This window comes from Erinaceus europaeus, chromosome 2, assembly GCF_950295315.1.
Source record: "Erinaceus europaeus chromosome 2, mEriEur2.1, whole genome shotgun sequence".
Taxonomy (NCBI): domain Eukaryota; kingdom Metazoa; phylum Chordata; class Mammalia; order Eulipotyphla; family Erinaceidae; genus Erinaceus; species Erinaceus europaeus.
Window position 1 is genome coordinate 87,062,260 of NC_080163.1, and position 10,939 is coordinate 87,073,198.

Sequence of the window (10,939 nt, forward strand, 5' to 3'; positions counted from 1 at the left end):
AAGTTATTTTTACCCATCTGGCTATGGAACCACATGGTCTTAGCAAACAGCTGCATTCTGTCTTCTGCTGGGGCTGGAGGGCTGGTATCCTGCCCTTTTGTGCCAGGAGTCATTTAGAGCAGCTTCCTGCCATGTTCTCCAGCAGGAACAAGGGCACCAGTTATTTTGTTGTTGTTGTTGCTTTTTTTTTTTTTAATTTTACAAAATTACATGTCAACAGGGGTTTAAATCCACACTATTCCCACCACCAGAGTTCTGAATTTTGTCTCCCCTCTGCAATCCACCATAGTTCCCCTAAGGTTGGAAACATGAGCTAATCATCATTGCTACAACTGTCTGTCCACATTTATACATAATTGCCCCCCTTTTCTCCTGATTTGATCCTCTCTTCCCCTTCAAGCCACTCATGACAACATAACCTCCATATGTCCCTCTCCTTTTCCTTCTCTCTCTCTGGGTGCTGAAGGAGCTGGAGTGCAGAGTCCTCTTATCTTCATCCTATCACTTCTCTGTCACTGGGAGCATGGATCAAGATTGTTTTTGGGGTGCAGAAGGTAAGAGCTCTGGCTTCTGTAGCTGCTTCTCCACTGAGTATGGGCATTGACAGGTCAATCCATACCCTCAGCTTATTTCTATCTTTCCCTAGTGGACCAGAGCTCTGGAGGGGGCACCAATTATATGCAGCAGTTGAATGAATGAAACATGGTAGAATCAAGTCGTTTTGTTTCAAGTATTTTTCCAATATATTCTTTGAACCAGAAAAAGATAGCACTCAGGAAAGCATGATAGAGGTGGGTAGGAAAAGAGCAATGTCAAAGTCTCTTAAAGAAGTGGGTGTAATCTCAACAACAAGACAACAAATAACCCCATCCAAAAATGGCAAGAGGATATGGACAGAATATTCACCACAGAAGAGATCCAAAAGGCCAAGAAACACATTAAAAAATGCTCCAAGTCTCTGATTGTCAGAGAAATGTAAATAAAGACAACAATGAGATACCACTTCACTCCTGTGAGAATGTCATACATCAGAAAAGGTAACAGCAACAGATGTTGGAGAGGTTGTCGGGTCAAAGGAACCCTCCTGTACTGTTGGTGGGAATGTAAATTGGTCCAACCTCTGTGGAGAACAGTCTGGAGAACTCTCAGAAGGCTAGAAATGGACCTAACCTATGATCCTGCAATTCCTCTCCTGGGGATATAGCCTAAGGAAACCAACACACCCATCCAAACAGATATGTCTTAGCAGCACAATTTGTAATAACCAAAACCTGGAACCAACCCAGGTGTCAAACAACAGATGAGTGCCTGAGCAACTTGTATATATACACTGGAATACTACTCAGCTATAAAAAATGGTGACTTCACTGTTTTCAGCATATCTTGGATGGAGCTTGAAAAAAATCATGTTAAGTGAAATAAGTCAGAAACAGAAGGATGAGTATGGGATGATCTCACTCTCAGGCAGAAGTTGAAAAACAAGATCAGAAAAGAAAACACAAGTAGAACCAGAACTGGAATTGGCGTATTGCACCAAAGTAAAAGACTCTGGGGTGGGTGTGTGTGTGGGGAGAATACAGATCCAAGAAGGATGACAGAGGACCTAGTAGGGGTTGTATTGTTGTGTGGAAAACTGGGGAATGTTATGCATGTACAAACTATTGTATTTACTGTTGAATGTAAAACATTAATTCCCCAATAAAGAAATTTTTTTTAAAAAGTGGGTGTAAGAGATACTGGGACAGGTGGTTTGGTAAAGAGACAGTAGTTATGGAGAACACAGAAAAAGGACAGGCAAACAAGCCACTGGTATTACTATTAGATAAAGGACAGTAAGGAAGGGCCCCACTTCTGCCCAAAGATTATGGCTGCTCACTACCAGTTTTTTTCTCAATCACCAGATAAAGGTGCCCATATCTACACTTGATTCTTCCTAGTAAGGGCTGGGCTAGGAATGTCCCTCTTCTAGCAGCAGATCTCCAAGCTACAGGGCAAGTGCCAAGATGGTTTGATATTGATAAATTATCTACATCCCTACTATACTTGATTATATTCATTTTCCTTGCTGTATACATTATCCAGAGCCACCCGCAGACCGTCTGTGATTTAGAAAAGAACTTGCCCAAAGTTTTCCTCCAGATGATTTTTTAAAAATTATCTTTATTTATTTATTGGATAGAGACAGCCAGAAATTGAGAGGGAAGGGGGTGATAGGGAGAGAGACAGAGAGACACCTGCAACACTGATTCACCACTCGCAAAGCTTTCCCCTGCAGGTGGGGACTGGGGGCTTAAACTTGGGTCCTTGCACATTGTAACATGTGCACTCAACCAGGTGTGCCAACACCCAGCCCCTTTTAGCTGAATTTTTTGTCTTCAAAATAGATTCATGAAATAGTAAATAAAAAGTTAAGTAAATAACAGAACAATGTGTATTCTGTAATATGTTGGAGAGAAAGTGTTTCTTCACAGCTGCACTCTGCCTACAAATCTATGGAAAAAGATTGGAGACAATCTTAGACCTTACATTTTTCCCACTTCTATATATTCTTTAGTTTTTTATTAGTGATTTAAAATGGTTAGCAAGATAGCGGGAATATAATTCTATACAGTTCCCACCACCAGAGTTCTGTGTCCCATCTCCTCCATTAGAAGTTTCCCTATTCTTTTCCTTCTGGTAGTATGGACCAAAATGGGGTCCATTTGGGATGCAGAAGGCAAGAGATCTGGCTTCTGTAATTGCTTCTCTGATGCACATAGATGTTGGTAGGTTGATCCATACCTGCAGCATGTTTATGTCTTTCCCTAGTGTAGTAGGGCTCTGGAGAGGTGAGACTTTAGGACATGTTGGTGAGGTCATCTACCCAAGGAAGTCAGGATGGCATCATAGTAGCATCTTCAACTTAGTAGCTGAAAGGCAGTAACATATAAAGCAGGACAAATTGTTTAATGAACAGGAACCCAAAGGTAGGAATAGAGCAGATGAAATTAGGGGTCTTCTTGTAGGAAGAAGCTAGAAAGTCTAATTTAGATATGTTTCAAGGGGTCCATGACTTTAGTAATTTTTGCCTGAGACATATAACTAACATGCAGGTGGACTAAAAATAGTGTTTGGGAAGATCATGTCAATGTTTAGAATAGGACTACAAAGCTTGATTAAGGTAAGAGTTGCTCCTAAACATGAGGAAGGTATATAGATACCATTAGCTCTTTATCCCATGGATCTGACCTAGAGTCCATAGCTATCATATTTAGCACAGAAACCTGTGCAGCCTCTGAGTCCCTGTCAATCTGAATTTGCAGCCCATGGACACAGCTAGGAATATTCGAGGCTGCAATCATTTCAGGACCAGTCTTCCTCTAGTGGTAGGGCAGGCTGACCCATGCTCTCTTCAGAAAATCGGGCAGTCCCTACTATTGCTGCTCTATAGTGAAGGCAAGGTCCTGGAGAGGCCCACAGGAGGGTTTATGATGACATTCCCAATGGAAGTGACCAGTGATGGTGGAGAGAGGGATCTATTAGAGGACCAGGCCTATCACATCTCTGTAGGAATCCAAAGATTCCCTGACTAGAGCTCCAGATGATGGGGTGGCCTGGTACTGACCATCGTTAAAGGGTCTTTTGCCCTTTTCCAGCTTTTTCAGTCCTTTCTTTATCTGATGAGGTTAAACTTTCTCTCAGTTGTTAAATCAAGTGTCATTTGTTGTATCTAAACTGGTATTGGGTTTACGAGGTCTGGCCTCAAGTTGGGGAGGGAATAGAGCCACAATTTAAGTGGGATCTAAGTTAACCTTAAGTTTTACTGCATTTTACTTGTTTGATGATTATAATAGAGGTTGTCATAAGGACTGTAACTGTCCTTTAGTTGATATATGTAATTTTGCCAGTATATCTCTTAGCCAATTGTATACAGTATTTCTTCTAAAGATTATCAAGGGGATAACATTAGTGCTATTGCTGTCAGGAGAGATTAGGGGATATCTCCTACTTACAGTCTTTTGTGTAGTTAATTGAATAGATAAAGTGATTGAGGGAAATGAAGTAGGAGGTAGAATTTTAGTGTGTTCATTTACTATCTGTAAATTTATCTCCCAGACCTTTGTTTTCTCCTCTAAAGGATTAAGGTTAATTGTATGTTCAATTACAGCAAGAAAAGTCAAGGGTTTGTTTATATCCAGCTTTGCTGATCAAACAACAAGCAGCCATTACTCTAGAGAAGGAGAGAAAAGGACCTGCAAGCAGCTGCAGCCATTAGCAACAAAAATGCTCCAAAGAAAGGAAAGGTATAATAGGAAAGCTATATCAGGAGAGGAGATGGGATATGGAGTTCTGGTGGTGGGAATCGTGTGGAGTTGTACTCCTCTTATCCTATGGTTCTTGTCAGTGTTTCCTTTTTATAAATAAAAATTACATAAAAAATAAAATTTAAAAAAAGAAGAAAGGAAAGGCATGATCATTTCAGGAAGCAACAGGGGCCACTGCCTGCAGCTTAAGGAGGCTTATTCCTCATCATACTGAGATAATATTGATGGGTGGCAGGAAGCCAATTTAAATAGAACTTGGCTGCCAGGCTTAGAAGTTTATCTTTATTTTGATGAAGAGATGCACTGTTTTAGTTTTGTTTCAGGTTATTTCCACTAAATGCTCATTATCAGATGGTAATCATCCACTTCTTTTTCTCATTTACTAAGAGTTTCTGTCAGAAATGGATAATTATAAAAATATATCTTTGATTTGTTTGTTTTCACATGGTAAGGCAGACTTTCCCTTCTGCAGTAATTTAATTTGAATGACATATACTTTCAGTTTCATATATAAGTGATTTTCTGTGCTACAATATTGCTCAGGAGTGTATGACCAGAAAAGAATTCAGCAACATAATACTTTTTTTTGGTAATACTGTTGTAAGGTCTCTTTTAGGCTATGTTATCTTTAGTACTGATTTTCTGGAAATAGCTCACCTAGTAGCGTGATCACTTTAGCATTTGTCAGGACCAGAATTACAGCCTCCGGTCCAGTCACCACCATATAGGAGCAACTGCATGGAGGAAGCTTCATGAGTGGAGGAATAGTGCTGTAGTCTTTATCCTCTTCTCTCTCTCTCTCTCTTTCTATCTAAAAAAAGAAAGAGGGAGTCAGGCCGTAGTGCAGCAGGTTAAGCTCATGTGGCGTGAAGCACAAGGTCTGGAGTAAGGATCCCTGTTAGAGCCCCCGGCTCCCCACCAGAAGGGGAGTCGCTTCACAGGCGATGAAGCAGGTCTGCAGGTGTCTTTCTCTTCTCCTCTCTGTGTTCCCCTCCTCTCTCCATTTCTCTCTGTCCTATCCAACAATGACAACATCAATAACAACAACAATAATAACTAAAACAACAAGGGCAACAAAAGGTAAAATAAATATTTTTTAAAAAGAAAGAATGAGAGTCCACCAGGACTGGAGGAATTATGCAGGTATGGAGCCCTAGTGATAACTCTGGTGGTGGCAGAAAAAAAAAAATGATGTTCCTTTATCTTCATCCCACAATGACCTTTTGTCTATACTTCTAGAGGGATAAAGAATAGGAAAGCTATCAGGGGAGGGGATGGGATAAGGAGATCTAGTGGTGGGAATTGTGTGGAGTTGTAACCCCTCTTATCCTATCGTTTTGTTAATGTCTCCTTTCTTTAAATAAATAAAAGAATAAATAAAATAACAACTAATAGCTTGATGCTATAATGATCAAGTATAGTATTAAAAATGTTAATATCAGGTTGGAGAGATAGCATAGTAGTTCTTAAAATACTTTCATGTCTGAAGCTTCAAGATTCCAGTTTCAATCTCTGGAACCATAAGCCAAACCTGAGCAGTGCTCTGGTAGAAAAAAAAGTGTTACATTAATGATTGGTGCTGGTTTGTTTGTTTGCGTTTGTAAATATTTTTAAGGATTGATCATTTAATTTCTCAGTATTTGGAATTCTTTGGGAAAGAATTTTAATGATAGATTTGTATCTTAAAATAGGTATAAAGCCTTTTCAGATTTTTCTATATTTTCACATAGTTAAAAGTGGTATTTTTTTTGGACCAGGTGGCAGTGCACTTGGATTAGTGCACTCATTCCTGGGGGGAAGCTTCTGGAGTGAGGGTTGAAACAGTGTTTGTTGCTGGTATTTCTCTTTCTCTCTCCCTCTCTAGCTCCCCTTCCCCTCTCAACTTCTCTCTGACTCTAAAATAAAGAAATAAGATAAATAAATATAAATATTTCTTAAAGTAAAGTGATGTTTTTCAATGAAGTAAAAGTTTTTTTTAAAGAAAAACTTTCTAAGTTACCAAGTCAAATTACTTCTATCAATTGTATGCTAACTGCGTTTTAACATCTGTAAAACTCAGTAGTAACATACTAATTTTCACTATTGATATTAGTTGTGTGTTGTTTCTTTCTTTACTTAGTAAATTTTTCATCAATCTTATAAGTCTTAAAAAAAAAAAGCTTTGGCATTGTTTTTCCCTCTAGGCTCATTACTTTCAATTTTGTTGATGTTTGTTCTTATTTGTATAATTTCAACTCTTCTGCTGATTTTTTTTTATTTAAGTGTTGCTGAGGAGTTATTCTGATGCAGTCTCTGCCCCCAGGTTTTACTACACCCCACGAAATCCTAGCAGTGCCCCCTTCAACCAATCCTGGCCCCACAGGTCACCCTGGCTGTCACCCAATAAAAAGCCCCTTCACCCCACCCCCCTGAGCTCTCAGCTCCCCCTCTCTCAGATCTCGCCCCCTGCTCTCCCCCCGTGGTCAGGTAGTGGGGACGGCCATTGCCGGCTGGCTCCATGTGGTCTGAACCAAACCCCCCCCCATCCTATAATAAAGATTTGTGTACCCCTTTGCTCTGGACGTCCACTCTCTTCTCCATGGTGCAGCCCGACACCAGACCGCCACAACAACATTTAAGAAAGGATTAATTAACAAAACCATAGGGTAGGAGGGGTACAACTCCACACAATTCCCACCACCCAATCTCCATTTCCCACCCCCTCCCCTGATAGCTTTCCCATTCTCTATCCCTCTGGGAGCATGGACCCAGGGTCATTGTGGGTTGCAGAAGGTAGAAGGTCTGGCTTCTGTAATTGCTTCCCCGTTGAACATGGGCATTGACTGGTCGGTCCATACTCCCAGTCTGCCTCTCTATTCCCCTAGTAGGGTGGGTCTCTGGGGAAGTGGAGCTCCAGGACACATTGGTGGGGTCTTCAGTCTAGGGAAGCCTGGCCAGCATCCTGATGACATCTGGAACCTGGTGACTGAAAAGAGAGTTAACATACATACGAAGCCAAACAAATTGTTGAGCAATCATGGACCCAAAGCTTGGAATAGTGGAGAGGAAGTGTTAGGGGGGTACTCACTACAAACTCTAGTGTACTTCTGCTTTCAGGTATATATTTTACAGTAGTTTATGGATAGTTTATGGATATGCTCTCTCTCACAGAAACTGGTGTATATCTAGGTTTTGGGACTTTGTTAGAAAGTGAATCACCTGAGATGGAATTAGAGTATACTAAGAAAGGAAAGATCTCACCCGAGTAATGAAGCTGGAGGGTTGTCATTCCACACGTGAAGTCTCTGGACACAGTCTGAAGTGAAGCATGTTGAGGTGGCAATCGTTGTGTTGGTTAGGTTGCGATCGGCAGACGCAATATTATTTGATATGGATTGGGAGAGGCATACGGGAAAGTGGGCTCTATCCAAGTGTTCCAGGACTGGCGGAAGTAGAGGCTCTATAGTGGAGATGTGAGGTTCCTGCTGTCTTAGGGTTCCAAAAGACAATCAATAGTTAATGTTATCATCACATTATTTGGTAATTGGGTTGACTTTGAAAAGTTCTTTTGTTAGGGTTTGCTGTACATTACCCAGTATCTTGTATATAGCTGTGCTATTGGTTGCTTCTGATCTACTTGTTCTAGGCTTTTGTGAGAGTCTGCATATCAATTACACTGCATATATTGAGAAAAGATTCAGTTTGTGTTTTGAAAAACTTCGAGACATACAATTAATTTTCCCCCTCTCGTATTAATTAACTAGTGATGTATATGAGTACATTTTATTAGGAGTGTACATAAACACCATTCCCACCACCAAAAGACTGCGACCCATCCCTCCCACCCACTCCCACCCCCCACTGGCCCAGGAAGCTGCATGTCTACCCCTCACCTCAAGGTTATTACTTTGGTGCCCTACTTACAATTTGGTCAGGTCCTGCTTTTAGTTTCCCTTTCAGATCTTCTTCCTCAACTTCTGTTGATGAGTGGGATCATCCCATACTCATCTTTATCTTTCTGACTTAGCTCACTTAACATAATACCTTCTAGCTCCGTCCAAGATGGGTCAGAGAAGGTAGGTTCATTGTTCTTGATAGCTGTATAGTATTCCATTGTGTATATATACCACAGCTTTCTCAGCCACTCATCTGTTGTTGGGCACCTGGGTTGATTCAGGTTTTAGCTATTATGAATTGTGCTGCTATGAACATAGGAGTACACACCTCTTTTTGGTTGGGTGTTATGGAGTCCTTGGGGTATAACCCCAGGAGAGGAATTACTGGATGGATCATATGGAAGGTCCATGTGAAGGCTTTGTGAGAGTTTTCCAGACTGCTCTCCACAGAGGCTGTACCAATTTACATTCCCACCAGCAATGTAAAAGGGTTCCTCTGTCCCCACAACCTCTCCAGCATTTGTTGCTGCTGTCCTTTTTGATGTATGCCATTCTTACAGGAGTGAGGTGGTATCTTAGTGTTGTCTTAATTTGCATTTCTCTGACAATCAGTGACCTAGAGCAGTTTTTCATATGTTTGTTAACCTTTTGGATCTCCTCTGTAGTGAATGTTTTGTTCATATCCTCTGCCCATTTTTGGATGGGGTCATTTGCTTTTTTGGTGCTAAGTTTCCTGAGCTCTTTATATATTTTGGTGATTAGCTTCTTGTCTGATGTATGGCATGTGAAGATCTTCTCCAATTCTGTGAGGGGTCTCTTTGTTTAATAGTTTCTTTGGATGTGCAGAAGCTTTTCAATTTGATGTAGTCCCATTGGTTTGTTTTTGCTTTAGTCTTCCTTGCAATTGGGTTTGATTCATCAAAGATGTCCTTGAGGTGTAGGTGGAAAAGTGTTTTACCAATGTTTTCCTCTAAGTATTTGATTGTTTCTGGTCTGACCTCTAGGTCTTTGATCCATTTGGAGTTGATTTTTGTTTCTGGTGAGATAAAGTGGTTCAATTTCATTCTTCTGCATGTTGCAACCCAGTTTTCCCAGCACCATTTATTGAAGAGAGCCTCCTTTTTCCATGTAACCCTTTGGGCCCCCTTATCAAAGATTTATTTCTTGGCTTTCAATTCTATTCCACTGGTCTGTGTGCCTATTTTTGTTCCAGTACCATGCTGTTTTGATGATGATGGCTTTATAATACAGTTTAAGGTCTGGGATTGTGATGCCTCCATTTCTGTTTCTTTTCCTTAAGATGGTCTTGACAATTCTAGGTGTTTTCAGGTTCCAGATAAATGATTGTAGTTTTGTTTTATTCTCTTAAAGAAGCCTGGTGGAACTTTGATGGGTATTGCATTAAATTTGTATATGGCTCTGGGGAGAATATTCATTTTGATGATATTTATTCTTCCAATCCATGAGCATGAAATATCTTTCCAGTTCTTGGTATCAGTTTCTATTTCCTTGAGTAGTGACTCATACTTTTCAGTATATAAGTGTTGTTTTCGACGGGTTAGGTTGTTTTCGCCGGGCTGGCTTCACGGGCAGGTAACAGACGACCAGGGACTCATAGTTGAGCTGTAGGCAGTATCTCTTTATTCATGCAGGACGCAGCACAATCTAAGACGAGCTAAGCTAAACCCAAGGTAAAGTACTCTAAAACTCACAATGCTGTCTTTATATATACTTGCCAAGTAGGGTGGAAACAGGGTGTGACATAGAGAGGGTGGAGAGAAAAGTGACTGGTGACAATCAGAGTGTGACAAGGAGAGGATCAGGGTGTGACAAGGAGGGGGGGTGGAGCAAAAACATATCATGAAACAGTGGGGATTGAACCAATGCCCTGGAGGGAGGTGCTTGTTAACAGCGGTTATATAAATAGAATGAAGTGGTTATGTAAATAGAATAGTGTTAAGCAGGGGGGATTTAAACCAAATGAAACAGAAGGGGTCTCATGCATACCAACATATAAGTCTTTCACTTTTTTGGTCAACTTTATTCCTAGATATTTTATTGATTTTGCTGAAACAGTAAATGGGAGTGATTTCTGGATGTCTTCTTCAGATTTAGTGTTTGCATAAAGAAATGCCACTGATTTTTTTACATTGATTTTGTAGCCTGATACCTTGCTATATTGCCTAATAACTTCCAGTAGTTTTCTGCTGGATTCTTTAGGTTTTTCTATGTATACTATCATATCATCTGCAAATAGTGAGAGCTTGACTTCTTCCCTTCCAATCTGTATTCCTTTGATTTCTTTCTCTTGCCTGATTGCTATGGCAAGAACTTCCAATATTATGTTGAAGTGTAACGGTGACAGTGGATAGCCCTGTCTAGTCCCCGATCTGAGGGGGGATGCTTTCAGCTTCTGTCCATTGAGTATGATGTTGGCTGTAGGTTTGCTATATATAGACTCCACTATCTTGAGGAATTTCCCATCTATTCCCATTTTTTGTAGAGTTTTGAGCATGAATGGGTGTTGGATTTTGTCAAAGGCTTTCTCTGCATCTATTGAGATAATCATGTGGTTTTTGGCTTTGCTTTTATTGATGTGGTGAATGACATTGATTGACTTACGGATGTTGAACCAGCCTTGCATTCCTGGGATGAATCCCACTTGGTCGTGATGAACAATCTTTTTGATATGTTGCTGTATCCGGTTGGCCAAGATCTTGTTTAATATTTTGGCATCTATGTTCATGAGAGATATTGGTC